At 44.1% G+C, this 15,690-nt stretch overlaps 1 long non-coding RNA gene across 1 annotated transcript; it reads left to right on the top strand.

Moving 5' to 3' along the window:
- Positions 1 to 2,577: 2,577 nt before the first annotated feature.
- LOC126993481 (uncharacterized) lies at positions 2,578 to 14,228 on the top strand. Its single transcript, XR_007747850.1, has 4 exons — positions 2,578 to 2,659; positions 7,451 to 7,657; positions 12,973 to 13,086; positions 13,387 to 14,228. It is a non-coding gene; the product is annotated as an uncharacterized LOC126993481 (long non-coding RNA).
- The last annotated feature ends 1,462 nt before the right edge of the window (positions 14,229 to 15,690 follow it).

Raw genomic sequence — 15,690 nt, 5'->3', positions numbered from 1 at the left:
TCGGGAACCATCATCAAAATCTCCATCAACTCCGCTAGGATTACTGCATCATCGGCAAAATTAGGTGATTGACCCTGGTATTGCCAATGGATGCTCCAGAATGACTGATCCACAACTTTGCCTAGTTCCCAATCCATACAAGTGTTGAAAAGTGGTGGGGCAGGGACACAGCCCTGCCTCACTCCCGCATTCACGGGAATGAAGCTGGAAAAGCCCCCCTCCACACACACACACACACACACACACACACACACACACACACGTATCACAGCACTTTCAATCCCAGAATACAGGTCAGTCACCAACCAAACCAATAGCCCTTGCAGGATCCAACGGAGTCGCAGGAGATCCCATAGCAAGTGATATGATTGCGTTCATAGATGCAACATTCAAACTTCGGATTAAGAATATTAGGATAGAGATAGTGGGAGGAAACGGAGTATAGATTGCTGTCAGTAGTCTCAGAAACTTGTGTTTCGGTGAAGAGAAAGTGAGGTTTAGAGGAGGAGAAATGGTGTTCCACAGAATGGAAATTAGCGCAAAGACCGCGAATGTTGCAAAAGTTGATGAAGAGAAAGTCGGAAGAGCTATCAAGATATTTCTTAGGTCTAGGGCCGAGAATGGAGACAGATATTGTAACATTTATGGTCCTCCAGATGGGAACTCCGAGGCATTATTTCGAAGAAACATAATGAATACTGAAAAAGAAAATGGGGAAATAGTGTGTGTTGCGTGTATGTAGTGTGGGGTTGAAAGTAAGAGATATGTCTTTAGAAAGAATGCTGAACTACTCTGGTGTAGGTGAGTCAATATGGAAACGGAAAGTGAGGACACGAGAAGGGCCTTTGATAGGCTTGCAGCACCCCCTCGCCACATGTATATATCTCACCGGGAGTAGAGAAGGAGTAGCTTACGCCCGTTTCGGCAAGTGTATAACTACTTACTCCCACAGATAGGTACGCCCATAGATATTTCTAATGATGTAAACAAAAGCATTATTTCTGACTCAAGCATTGCAGGGGTGTTTGCCGTCGAGGTGTTTCTGGCAATCATTCGGGGTCAGATGGGCAAAACAGGCCACGCGTCTCATTGGTTTCAGTAACTTTATAAGACTACTCAAAAAGTTATGAAACAAGACTTGACAAACTTGTATTACTAGATACTATTTGACGATTTAAAATACCAAATCTTGTAGACCATGAAGAATGTCAGATTAGCTACCATACATGGCTTACAATATCTTGTTGACTATGAAGAATCCCAGACTAGATACCATTAATTGGTTTAAGTATTATGTAGACTAAAAAGAATGCCAAACTGGCTACAATACATTGCTTACGATAACTTGTGGACTATGAAGAATCCCAGACTGGCTACCATTCACTGGTTTGCCCTATGGACTATATGGAATGCCAGGCTAACTACCAATCAAGACTTACAATATATTTTGGACTATGCAGAATGCCAGACTAGCTACCATTCATTTGTTATAGTGTCTTATGGATTATGCCGAATGCCAGACTAGCTACCGTTCATTTCTTATAGTGTCTTACAAACTATTCAGAATGCCAGACTAGCTACCATTCATATGTTATAGTGTCTTTTGGACTATGTCGAATGCCAGACTAGCTACCATTCATTTGTTATAGTGTCTTATAAACTATTCAGAATGCCAGACCAGCTACCATTCATATGTTATAGTGTCTTTTGGACTATATCGATTGCCAGACTAGCTACCATTCATTTGTTATAGTGTCTTATAAACTATTCAGAATGCCAGACTAGCTACCATTCATATGATTTAGTGTCTTTTGGACTATGTCGAATGCCAAACTAGCTACCATTCATTTGTTATAGTGTCTTTTGGACTATGTCGAATGCCAGACTAGCTACCATTCATTTGTTATGGTGTCTTTTGGACTATGTCGAATGCCAAACTAGCTACCATTCATTTGTTATAGTGTCTTTTGGACTATGTCGAATGCCAGACTAGCTACCATTCATTTGTTATAGTGTCTTTTGGACTACGTCGAATGCAAGACTAGCTACCATTCATTTGTTAGAGTGTCGTATGGACTATGTCGAATGCCAGACTAGCTACCGTTCATTTCTTATAGTGTTTTATAAACTATTCAGAATGCCAGACGAGCTACCATTCATTTCTTATAGTGTCTTATGGACTATTCAGAATGCCAGACAAGCTACCATTCATTTCTTATAGTGTCTTATGGAATATACAGAATGTCAGACTAACTCCCGCTCATTTCTTCCAGTTTTTTGTGCACCATGAAGAATACCAAACTTGCCACCATTTATTGTTTTCAGTAGTCTCTGTACCATGAAGAATACCAAGCTGGCTATTATTCATTGTTTATCGTGCCTTGCGGACCATGGCCGGCGACCATACATTGCCGTGTCTCACTCCACTAGAGACCTTGAATCAAGCTACCTAAAGGCAATATTTTTCCCTGTCTGAGACCCCCATGCACTTGTGGATTTGTGCACCGCCTCGCCCACGCCTCACTCACCCACGTGTTACCTGGCATATAAATGGCAGAGCCTGGACAGCTCCTCACACTCGTCCACGGACTCGGAAAGATTCAGCTTTGCTTCGACGGATTTCGACCCTTGACGACCTAAGACAACCAACAGAGATCAGGTAAAATATAACGATTTGCTGTTTTCTGACAGCATGTTTTCGTTTACCTGTGAATCACACTCTCTAGCAGTGGTTTAAAACATGGGTCGCGTGTTCATCTGAACCAATAAATACAGTGGTCAACTAAGTGGTCAACTGAACCAGTGCCAAGCCAGTACATTGAACCAGTGGTCAACTGAACCAGTAAACTGAACCAGTACAACTGAACCAGTACTATTTCAACTGAACCAGTGGTCAACTGAACCAGTGCAAACTGAACCAGTACTACTTGAACCAGTACTATTTCAACCAGATACCATCAGAACCAGAGGTCATCTTAACCAGTGGTCTTGAACCAGTGCAAACTGAACCAGTACTTGAACCAGTACTATTTCAGCCAGTGACCGTGTAATACAATTTAACCCTTTTTCGAAGGCCGATGGTACTGTACTCCGTTGTGTAACCCTTTCATTACAGGTGTAACTCGTTTATGTTAGCATCCTCCCTGCACCAGCTTAAACCACGCATACTGAATTAAAACAATAAATTATCCTAGGCTTTGTATTGAATTAAAACAAGAAATAACCCTAGGCTTTGTACTGAATTAAAGCAAAAAATAACCCTAGGCTTTGTACTGAATTAAAGCAAAAAATAATCCTAGGCTTTGTATTGAATGGTATCAGAAAAGACATTGCAGTTCATAGGCTAACAATGCAAAATGCCCAAGCTGTCAATCTTGAGAGGCCAAGAAATACATATGTACTTTTAGCAAACAGACTAGCAGTTAAAGTTAGATCTTATGGTGAAGAAGCCGACAACCTAGGGTTATTTCTTGTTTTAATTCAGTACAAAGCCTAGGCTTATTTCTTGTTTTAATTCAATACAAAGCCTAGGATTATTTTTTGCTTTAATTCAGTACAAAGCCTAGGGTTATTTTTTGCTTTAATTCAGTACAAAGCCTAGGGATATTTCTTGTTTTAATTCAATGCAAAGCCTAGGATAATTTGTTGTTTTAATTCAGTATGCGTGGTTTAAGCTGGTGCAGGGAGGATGCTAACATAAACGAGTTACACCTGTAATGAAAGGGTTACACAACGGAGTACAGTACCATCGGCCTTCGAAAAAGGGTTAAATTGTATTACACGGTCACTGGCTGAAATGGTACTGGTTCAAGTACTACTGGTTCAGTTTGCACTGGTTCAAGTTGCACTGGTTCAGATGACCACTGGTTCAGATGGTCACTGGTTGAATTAGTACTGGTTCAAGTAGTAGTACTGGTTCAGTTTGCACTGGTTCAAGTAGCACTGGTTCAGATGACCACTGGTTCAGATGGTCACTGGTTGAAATAGTACTGGTTCAAGTAGTACTGGTTCAGTTTACACTGGTTCAGATGGTTACTGGTTCAAATGACCACTGGTTCAAATGACCACTGGTTCACTTGACTACTGGTTCAGTTGACCACTGGTTCAGTTGACCACTGGTTCAGATGACCACTGGTTCAGATGGTCACTGGTTGAAATAGTACTGGTTCAAGTAGTACTGGTTCAGTTTACACTGGTTCAGATGGTTACTGGTTCAAATGACCACTGGTTCAAATGACCACTGGTTCACTTGACAACTGGTTCAGTTGACCACTGGTTCAGTTGACCACTGGTTCAGTTGACCACTGGTTCAGTTGGCACTGGTGCATGTGGTACTGGTGCAAGTGGCACTGGTTCAGTTGACCGGCAACCAAATACAGATACCGGCAGTCTCACAGGTCTCAGTACAGGTTTACTAGATAATAAACTGTAAAACTAAGAAAAGTTTGAAGGATACTTCTTTGCAAAGACCTTTGCGTAGCATAGTTTGTTTTACATTGCCATGCAGTCCTTTCCCTGATGAGCACACTTACGCTAAGCCGCTACGCAATGGCCCGAGACGAGAAGGACTCTAAAGGTCTTGAGTAGCAGGGTCCATACCTATTGAACTCGACGCTAGGGTGTCTGCCTTGGATCTCGAGGTCCCAATTACAAATCTCGGGTGGGTTGCTGGGAAAAGTATTTGTTTCGAATATATGATGATCTCATGTAGCTACTTTAATAAGTGGCAGTCACCCCAACGGCAACCAGGTCACTGAAATCAAGGCGACGTGTAGGAGAAGAAATTTCATCACTTGGAGCTGATCTTGTTTCATGATGGTTATTTGTTTTCTCCTCAGATTCATTACCGTTCTTGCTTCGTCAGGGTAATTATATTACTGATATAGCGATAATTCTCTTACATTTTAAGCCTTCTGATTCTTTAACAAAACAAACTCAAGTGCATGAATAATGTTACTAGAGAAACAGTTCGCTTTCAAAGGTGTTCTGGTGAGGAGTGAGCCTCAGAGCGTCGAAGCCTGATTAAGATCCTTATTGTCATACCAAGAACAATCTAGGGTTTTGAGTTCAGTGCCTCCACGCTGTCCCTTCGTCTTGTGCTGGTCTAGTTTTTCTCCTTTCTGATTCCCATGCAAACAGGTCTTGTGCTGGTCTTGATGTTTTCCCTTCACAAAGAGTAGGCAACCTGACACTTATCGAAACGAGCGTAAGTAACTCCTGGTGAGGTAGACTGTATATATATGACTTTTGCTTGGCACATGCTGTCCTCTTGCGCTCTACTTGTAGGAAGTCGCTGACGTTGGGTTGATTGAAAATCTGGGCAGCATGTGGGTAATCATCCGCCACTCGGCGATGGTTTAAAAAAATCAGCGTGTTGCGGTGGGATGCGAACGTAGGTCCGGGGGTTCACCATGGCCGCACGCTGACCACTCGGCCATCGTTGTTTAAGTGTGGAGACAGCAGGAGACATTCTGTTGAGTCGACACCAGTGTAGCACCCTGAGAGTGGGGCGGCGCAGAGATGGTGATAACCAGTGTTACCAGAAGGGATATTCATATCAATGTGTGGGAAATTTCTGTAGATGGTACAGTACGTTTGTCCAGCACATTTTAAATCTTCTTCTTCAATTTCTACGTATATCTTATAGGAAAAAAATACGAATGAATAAATTGTAATCTAAAGGAAGCCTGCCAATCCTCGCATACCAATGCGGGAATGTGGTGGTATGAGTGCAGGCGGTCACGTGATTGTCGACAAGCTCTGTTACCACAACCTCGTACCCTCGCACATTAGTGTCCCAAAAAGTTTCCATTAATTAGTTCCTTATTTTCTGTATCATCGTAATTAGTTTTATTAGACCGAAAGTAGTTTTTGTCTCGCTTGTTCTTGTACCGTAAAGACAATCGTTAGCGTATCCAAGGATGGACTTCTTACCGTACTTAATTATTTTTTTTATTTCGAGCTCTTTTAATGCCTGTCAGCTGCTTTATTTCAGAAGAAGGATGAAAGTGACACTAACCTTAATTCTTTCTCATACATGAACTATCTTACTTTTAAATAACTGTCTACTTTTTCCACCATGCACTAACTATACCCTACCTTATATATTTTCAAACGTCTTCGTTTATCTTTCCAGGTCTTTATCTATGTAGTATGCACATGACTCAATGTTGTTTCACATCGGTTTATCAAGGACAGACTGCCTAGTTTGGACTGTGCGGATATATCTGGATATCAGTGTAAATCTCTCTCTCTCTCTCTCTCTCTCTCTCTCTCTCTCTCTCTCTCTCTCTCTCTCTCTCTCTCTCTCTCTCTCTCTCTCTCTCTCTCTGTATTAATGAATATGGTATTGGAATAACTGTGGAAGTATATTAATTTCCATGTACTGACCAACACTTAAGGATTGCAGCCGGGTGAGTTGAAAGGAGGTACATACGTGTGTGACCTTCCCTAAAATTTTGTCTGTTAAAATTTGCATGATTTTGGCGACGAGAGAAGGAAGAGTGGAGGGAGGCAATCTAGCATCAAGACACCTACTGAGCTTTCGTCCGTTTCAGTGTTTAGTTTAGTTTCGTCCCCGAACCTCCTGGTCAATATTTGCGTCCTGTCAACCAATACACCATGGCTGTAGCGTCTTGCTCATGACCTATCCTGAGTGGCTGGTTGACATGACATTCTCCACCCTCTCTCTCTCTCTCTCTCTCTCTCTCTCTCTCTCTCTCTCTCTCTCTCTCTCTCTCTCTCTCTCTCTCTCCCACACACACACATACACACATTAGAGTGACTCGCTCTCCCTTCCTCCTCTCCTCTCTTTCACCACGAAGAAAGGCAAAATGCAGAGGTGTAAACGGAAAGGAAATGATCAGGCACACGAAAGGAGGGGAGCGAGCATTGGAAAAAAGGGAAGGGAAATATTTTGATGTGAAGGAACAGCCCTTCCCCGCCCTTTCTGCACATGCATACAAATAGTCCTCATATTCTAATTATATATAATTTTCAGAGGGATGCAAATATGGTGTTGCAGGATGAGGAAAGACGAAAAGCACGTGGGGTTGAAGGAAAAAAAATAGTGTTTGTGTATGAGTGTGTGTGTGTGTGTGTGTGTGTGTGTGTGTGAGAGAGAGAGAGAGAGACAGAGAGAGAGAGAGAGAGAGAGAGAGAGAGAGAGAGAGAGAGAGAGAGAGAGAGAGAGAGAGAGAGAGAGAGAGAGAGAGAGGTGACAAACAGGTGTGCGGGGAGGCTGATGAAGGACGGAGGAGTGGTCGGGCCAATCAGAGAACACTTCAGGTCACGAGGCAGGCTGTGGCTTATGAGCAAAATTTTTGAGTCGTGAGTGAAAGAGTGGAAAACATTAGGGTTTGGAGGTGCCAAATGTATCAATTTTTAAGAGTTGGGGGAGTGTTGGAAGTGAGCCAAAAGTAAATTTGAGTTTCTCTTGTCCCGTGGCCAGCATGGTGCAGCAGGCAGCCAAGGTGGCGGTGGCGAGCGTGGTGGTGGCTGCGCTTTGCCTGATGACGGTGCCGCAAGCACGTGCCGAGGAACGCCAAGACAGGTGTAGGTACAACTTGGGCGCAGGCGAAAGGCAGACCATCTCCTCATCTCTACCTGGCTCTGGCAGACCCTCTGGCAGAGACGTCTTCAATCCGTCCTCCAGAAGGTTCGGGTGATGGCCGTAAATGTTTATCTAAGCTTGGAATATTAGTCATAATAATGTGGTACGTTCACAGAGCAGGTCGTATATGGCGTTTTTGCATCGGCGGGAAGGAACTCGGAGAGCAGCAGGTAGGGAGTTGACTAGACAGCCTACGGCAGGGGGTAGGGTACGATTCAGTGCCGCCATTCCAGCGCTGATGTTTCAGTTCCGTCGTTTCAGCGCCAGCCCGTTTCAGCGCCAGACTATTCAGCGCCACCCTTTCAGTGCAATAAAGCAATACTTTACTTAAAGAATCATACTTATTCATGAGATTAGTTTATTTGATTTAAAATTATTAAAAAAAAACATTTAAAATCGTTTAAAAGATTTATTTTTAGTGTGATAAATTGTGCGCAATTGCACGCAGGTATTCTACTTCATTTCTGTTCCTATACTCAGAAACAATTTTCAATATTCTTTCATCTACTTTTCTGTATTTAAGTAATTTGATTTGAGGTTCATATCCCGCATTGCTTGCCTATTTGCTAATTGTGCAATGCCAGCTTAAGACATTTTCTAAGCACTTTGAAGTTCACACGTCTTCACAGCCCGATATCTTGCATCTGTTTTTGCCATTTCTACCTCGACTTCAACTGTAGATGGGGGATGGGTATGTTCGTTAATCTTCTTAATTACGGTTTCCTTTAATGTATGAATTCTGGCTCTGCATCTTCCATCTTCATGGCATCGCCTAAACTTAACATCATTCTGTGTCTTACTTAATTTATTAAATCAATATGGATATCCTTCATGACAGAATTTCACTCTTTCTCTTTTGCTTTGCACTGGTTGTGCCATGGGTTAAAGTTTGAAATTTTAAGTCTAAGAAAATCAGAATAGCAGGTGTCAGCTCCAAATGCGAGCTATACAGAGGTGAGTGGGTGAGGAGCTGGCAGGAACAGGCAGGCAAGTAGCGTTCCACACCTATCTAGCGCGGTGCTCTTTCCTGGTCTGTTGTTGGTAAGCTGAACCAACCACCCTCACCTCATGAACACTGAGTGGGGTTGGAGGAGAAGGGGGGTAAAGAGGAGATTTTCCAAGCTGTTGACTAGAGGAACAGAGTGGTTAGTTGTTTAATATTTTGTTTAGTAGTTGTTTAGTAGTTTAGTATGCTATACAGTGTTTGAGATAATTTCGATTACCCACAAAGATTATAATGATATCCTTAATATGTAAACGTAAAGGCTTTAGCTGTTCCGTTCTTTTAAGGTAGGAGTAGGTAGGAAGACACCTACCGAGCGGGCGCAAGCCACTCCCGGTGAGGTATATATGGGAGGTGAGAAGGGAGCTGAAGCCCTCCAAAGACCCTTCCCATGTCCTCACTAACCGTTTCCCTATTGTCTCACCAACACCGGAGAGTAGTTCAGCATGCTCTCTAAAGACAGATCCTCTCTCTATCCACACCACACTGCATTCACACAACATATACACCTTTTCCCAAAATTAAAATTTCAAAATGGCGCACATACACCAAGCCTCGGAGTCCCCGACTGGGGGGGGGACCACAAATTCCCCCAGGGAGGACTCCCCTTCTGGCTGCCGACCCGAGAGGTGTCTTGATAACTCCTCGAACCTCTTTCTTCTCAATTTCTGCAACATTCGCGGTCTTCGCTCTAATTTTCATTCTGTGGAACATCATCTCTCCTCCTCTAAACCTCACCTTCTCTTCCTTACTGAAACACAGGTTTCTGAGGCTACTGTCAGCAATCTCTACTCTGTTCCCTCCTACTATCTCTATCCTAAATTTCAATCCAAAGCTGGATGTTGCGCCTACGTGCGCAACGACATCACTTGCTCTCGTGCCCACGACCTTGACTCTTCTGAATTTTCCACCATCTGGTTAAGACTTCACTGTCATTCTATTACTAAATACATCTGTGCTGTTTATCTCTCACCTAACTCTACCAACTATGTAAAATTCTTTGACTATTTGAATTCTAAAGTGGAGCACATCTTGACCCACTCTCCCTTCGCTGAAATCTCCATCCTAGGAGATTTCAATGTTCACCACCAGCTTTGGCTTTCATCCTCTTTCACTGACCATCCTGGTGAACAAGCCTACAACTTTGCTATCCTCAACGACCTAGAGCAGTTGGTCCAGCACCCTACACGTATTCCCGACCGTCTTGGAGATCGGCCCAACATTCTAGACCTCTTCTTTACCTCAAACCCTTCTGATTATTCTGTCAAACTGTTCTCTCCGTTGGGCTCCTCCGATCACAATCTTATTTCTGCATCCTGTCCTATCGCTCCTGTACACCCTCTGGACCCACCGAAGAGGCGATGCTTCTGGCATTTTGCTTCAGCTCGGTGGGACGACCTGAGGATGTACTTTTCCGATTTCCCGTCGAATGATTATTGCTTCCAGGATAGAAACCCCTCTGTGTGTGCTCAGCGCATCACAGAGGTGATTGTCTCTGGAATGGAGGCATACATTCCTCGTTCTTTCTCTACTCCTCACGCTAAAAAGCCTTGGTTTAATCATGCTTGTTCTCGTGCTGTCAATGATAGAGAGGTAGCTCACAAAAGGTACCAGAGCCTTCAAACTAATGCTAATTATAAACTTTACATTTCTGCCCGAAATCGTGCCAAATCTATTCTCCGACTAACCAAAAATTCTTTCATTAATAGAAAATGTCAAAACCTTGCTTTCTCTAACTCTTCCCGTGACTTCTGGCATCTAGCCAAAAACATCTCCTCCAACTTCACTTCTTCATCTTTCCCTCCACTCCTCAGTCCTGACGGCAACACTGCCGTCTCATCTATCTCTAAGGCTGAACTCTTCTCTCAAACTTTTTCTAAAAACTCGACTCTGGACGATTCTGGGCATATTCCTCCTACTCATCCCCCCTCTGACTCCTTTATGCCTGTTATAAAGATTCTTCAAAATGATGTTTTCTATGCCCTCTCTGGCCTCAATCCTCAGAAGGCTTATGGACCTGATGGAGTGCCTCCTATTGTCCTTAAAAACTGTGCCTCCGTGCTGTCACCCTGCCTGGTCAAACTCTTTCGCCTCTGCCTGTCAACATCTACCTTTCCTTCTTGCTGGAAGTATGCCTTCATACAGCCTGTACCTAAGAAGGGTGACCGCTCCAATCCCTCAAACTACCGTCCTATTGCTTTACTTTCTTGTCTATCTAAAGCTTTTGAATCAATCCTTAACCGGAAGATTCAAAAGCACCTTTCCACTTCTGACCTTCTATCTGATCGCCAGTATGGGTTCCGCAAGGGGCGTTCTACTGGTGATCTCCTAGCCTTCTTAACTGACTCTTGGTCATCCTCTCTTAGCCGTTTCGGTGAAATTTTTGCTATTGCGCTGGACATATCAAAAGCTTTTGATAGGGTCTGGCACAAATCTTTGCTTTCTAAACTACCCTCCTAGGGTTTTTATCCTTCTCTCTGTACCTTTATCTCCAGTTTCCTTTCTGACCGTTCTATTTCTGCCGTGGTAGACGGTCACTGTTCTTCCCCTAAATCTATTAACAGTGGTGTCCCACAGGGTTCTGTCCTATCTCCCACTCGTTTTCTGTTGTTCATTGTACTATTATTTCCAACTGGGTCTTGAAGAACCTGGTGTCCTTCAACGCCTCAAAAACATAGTTTCTCCACCTATCCACTCGACACAATCTTCCAAACAACTATCCCCTATTCTTTCCAAAACGAACTGTCCTATCCATTCCTACGCCGATGATTCCACTCTGCATTATTCAACGTCTTTTAATAGAAGACCCACCCTTCAGGAACTTAACGACTCAAGGCTGGAGGCTGCAGAACGCTTAGCCTCAGACCTTACTATTATTTCCAACTGGGGCAAGAAGAACCTGGTGTCCTTCAACGCCTCAAAAACATAGTTTCTCCACCTATCCACTCGACACAATCTTCCAAACAACTATCCCCTATTCTTTGACAACACCCAGCTATCACCTTCCTCAACACTAAACATCCTCGGTCTATCCTTAACTCAAAATCTCAACTGGAAACTTCATATCTCATCTCTTACTAAATCAGCTTCCTCGAGGCTGGGCGTTCTGTACCGTCTCCGCCAGTTCTTCTCCCCTGCACAGTTGCTGTCCATATACAGGGGCCTTGTCCGCCCTCGTATGGAGTATGCATCTCATGTGTGGGGGGCTCCACTCACACAGCTCTTCTGGACAGAGTGGAGGCTAAGGCTCTTCGTCTCATCAGCTCTCCTCCTCATACTGATAGTCTTCTACCTCTTAAATTCCGCCGCAATGTTGCCTCTCTTTCTATCTTCTATCGATATTTCCACGCTGACTGCTCTTCTGAACTTGCTAACTGCATGCCTCCCCCCCTCCCGCGGCCCCGCTGCACTCGACTTTCTACTCATGCTCATCCCTATACTGTCCAAACCCCTTATGCAAGAGTTAACCAGCATCTTCACTCTTTCATCCCTCACGCTGGTAAACTCTGGAACAATCTTCCTTCATCTGTATTTCCTCCTGCCTACGACTTGAACTCTTTCAAGAGGAGGGTATCAGGACACCTCTCCTCCCGAAATTAACCTCTGATTTGGCCACTCCTTTAACTTCTGTTCGGGAGCAGTGAGTAGCGGGCCTTTTTTTCTTTTTTTTTCTTTGCGCCCTTGAGCTGTCTCCTTAGCTGTAAAAAAAAAAAAAAAAAAAAGGTACCGATTTAATGGGAAAACTGTTTGGCACCTTGTTTCCTACCACCCGTCATCATCCTTACATCCAACGGTTATACAACAAAGACACCTATTATGGCTAATGAGAAGCGCACAGGCGCTGAATAGTTAGGCGCTGAATTGGGCTGGCGCTGAATCGGCGGCGCTGAATTACCGGCGCTGAATTGGATCATCCCCACGGCAGGGGCTTTGCCACGCCTTGGCATCTCTGTCACTACATTGCGGCTGTTTGGCTGTTTGGCATTACACAGAATATAGAGAAACTTAAGTAAAATAAAGAAGCGCTTTTGAGTGTCCGCTCTCCTACAGGTTTTGCCCAATCCCCGTCGAGTTAGCTGTCAACCCATCACCAGCAACAGAGCGGCTATGATGCTCTTCCTTCATCGTCTATTGAGAATATATTAGTTGTAGTCTCATTATTATTATTTATATTATTATTATTATTATTATTATTATTATTATTATTATTATTAGTAGTAGTAGTAGTAGTAGTAGTAGTAGTAGTAGTAGTAGTAGTAGTAGCAGTTGTGGTACTATAAATATATTATAAAATGGGTAATTTCGAAATTCTCTCTCTCTCTCTCTCTCTCTCTCTCTCTCTCTCTCTCCCCGACAGGTGCTCGAATTACTACTTCACTTGTGTGGGCGGCCACCTCACCATTTCTTTCAGCGAAACGGTGAGATGCGCGATCGGAAGTCTTATTGCCATGTTCGATGGGAGAAATGTGAGGTGAGTGTGTGTGTGTGTGTGTGTGTGTGTGTGTGTGTGTGTGTGTTAACAAAATATATCTATTAATTCCTCACATCCCGTCTCTCCACTAACAAGTGTGTGTGTGTGTGTGTGTGTGTGTGTGTGTGTGTGTATCGGAGGGAGAGAGAGTTATATACAACACATTCATATTAATTCGTCACTGCCTTATCCCTTCACTAAACAGTGTGTGTGTGGGGAGGGGGGAGTGAGGAAGAGGGAAATAATTAAAAGACGACACACATCTATTGATTCTTCATTACATCGTCTCTCACTACACAGGGTGTGTGATAGCTTCTCAAGGACCCTCCAAACCAGTGGAAGCTCCTTAAGGGTCTTAGTCAGCCGCCGTGGTGGCTCTGGTGGTCACGGAGGACGCAGCTTGAGTGCGAGCAGCAAGAGTGAGGATGAGGGCAGGAGACAGCATGGTGGACACGGCTCTGGAGGACATGGTTCTGGAGGACACGGCTCTGGAGGACACGGTTCTGGAGGACATGGCTCTGGAGGACATGGTTCTGGAGAACATGGCTCTAAAGGCGACTGCTATAAATTCACAGTGGAGTGCATTGTTGAAACCACAACCTCTTCCACTTCCACCACTACCACTACCACTACCACTACCCCTACCACTACCACTACCCCTACCACTACCACTACCCCTACCACTACCACTACCCCTACCACTACCCCTACCACCACCACTACCCCTACCACTACCCCTCGCACCACCGCTTAGACCTATTACCTGCCACCATCACTACCACCACCACCACAACGCCACTACCAAGAAGACGCCACCCCCACTACCAACCACCCAACCAGTAGTGCGGACCCCACTATCGCCCTTTAAACTTACCACCACCATCACGTCTACTGCCGCTACTACCACCATGATGACGATGACAAGGCAAGAGGAAAGTATGATGATTGGCACGATGAAAATTGTGGTGGTGGTTGTTTATTAATTGGGGTATTTGATCATGGCGCTGCAACCACCATGGACACACAGCGCTGGTGGTGGTGGTGGTGGTAAAGGTATTTTTTGTTGATGATAAAATCACCGGATTTTATTTATTTATTTATTTATTTATTTATTGACTGATGTACCCATGAAACCCTGCACGTTTTGCACTTTCAAATATATCATAATAGCATGAGACGTTTTGTTTGATTTCAATATACTGTTTCTCAGAGAGCGTTATACAGGAATAGATGAAGTCTCCGTTTCAGTGCTTAGGTAGCCAGACAAAGGACTAAACAAAAAATATGTATACAAATGTCTGCAAGTTTCCACGAAATAAGGCAAAGGGTGCCAAAAATATATTTTCCATTTTCGGTATAGAGCTACTGTTGATGTTATTATGTTGATGTTATTACATTATTTGCCGCCAAACCTACCGGAAATGGACGCGACTTATTCTAGAAAATGTTCTACGGAAACACACACACACACACACACACACACACACACACACACACATGCACACACACACACACCACTCCGCTCCGGTAGCTACATTAAGTGAAGATTAAGTGGAGTCTCTGCCCTGTCAGGCTCCGCCTTGGCGGGCTGAGGTTCGAGTCTCGATCAGGCCTAGATTTTTCCGCTGACAGGGAGCGGTTTGTACCCCCTTGAGCAAAGGAGATGGGGTGTGTGGTGTTGAAGGCCCCAGGAGGACTCAGAAATCGACTATAATGAGCTTCTATTAATCGAAAGAATACTTTCAGGCGATGACGAGTTCAGCTCGTGATCAGGCCGTGGTGACTTACACACACACACACTAACAAACAAACAAACAAACAGTACAAAAAAAGCTACTTGCAGCTTCTCAAAAGAATACAGACTGGGAGAAGAAATATTGTAATAGGACGGCTGTTTCTGAGCATAATAGTAACCAGGATAATTGATTTGGCTATGCAATCGTGGCGCCGCATTTACAGAGATCTTTTGGCAGCGAACATAATAAAATTATACAGCTAAAAATCATGAATATATAAAAAGTTAAAGATGCGTAATAATAGTTTTAAAAATAATATAGAAGCAGCCACCAACAGCAATAAGGTTAGAGATGGAAAACATCAGCCTCCTGGAGGTAACCCATTACCTGTGTCCCGGGAGAGCTTCTCCCTCGGCACCAGGGAGAGACAAACTTCCATCACCATCCCGACACCGGAAAAGGTACCGCTCTCGCAGGTCAACCAGACTGGGACGCTCGACTGGCAAGCGCCTAACAGTCAAAGGGACCAAACAGTCATCAGAGTAAGGTTGAACTCCCCGGGACATGAAAGCATGTGTGTAACGAGTGTGGTTCATCCTGAGGCGGGTGAGAACGGTGCCCTTTCGACCCCTTATAAGGGAGTACGACCAGGAACACAAAGCTCTGGTCGTGATCTCTCCCATCTTGGTTGTGACTGTCAGGTCATCCCAGCTGGCCTTCCACAGGCTTGAATGCGAACCAAACAGAGGGGTAAAGGTCCCTGCAGGAGAGAGGACATATAAAGGGAGGACGAGAAGCAGCGACCCGTGCCACCTCATCAGCCTCCTCATTGCCACGTACAGAGACATGGGCAGGGACCCAACAAAAT

Source organism: Eriocheir sinensis, unplaced genomic scaffold (genome assembly GCF_024679095.1).
Source record: "Eriocheir sinensis breed Jianghai 21 unplaced genomic scaffold, ASM2467909v1 Scaffold62, whole genome shotgun sequence".
Lineage (NCBI taxonomy): Eukaryota > Metazoa > Arthropoda > Malacostraca > Decapoda > Varunidae > Eriocheir > Eriocheir sinensis.
This window is presented reverse-complemented; position numbering and strand designations above follow the sequence as displayed.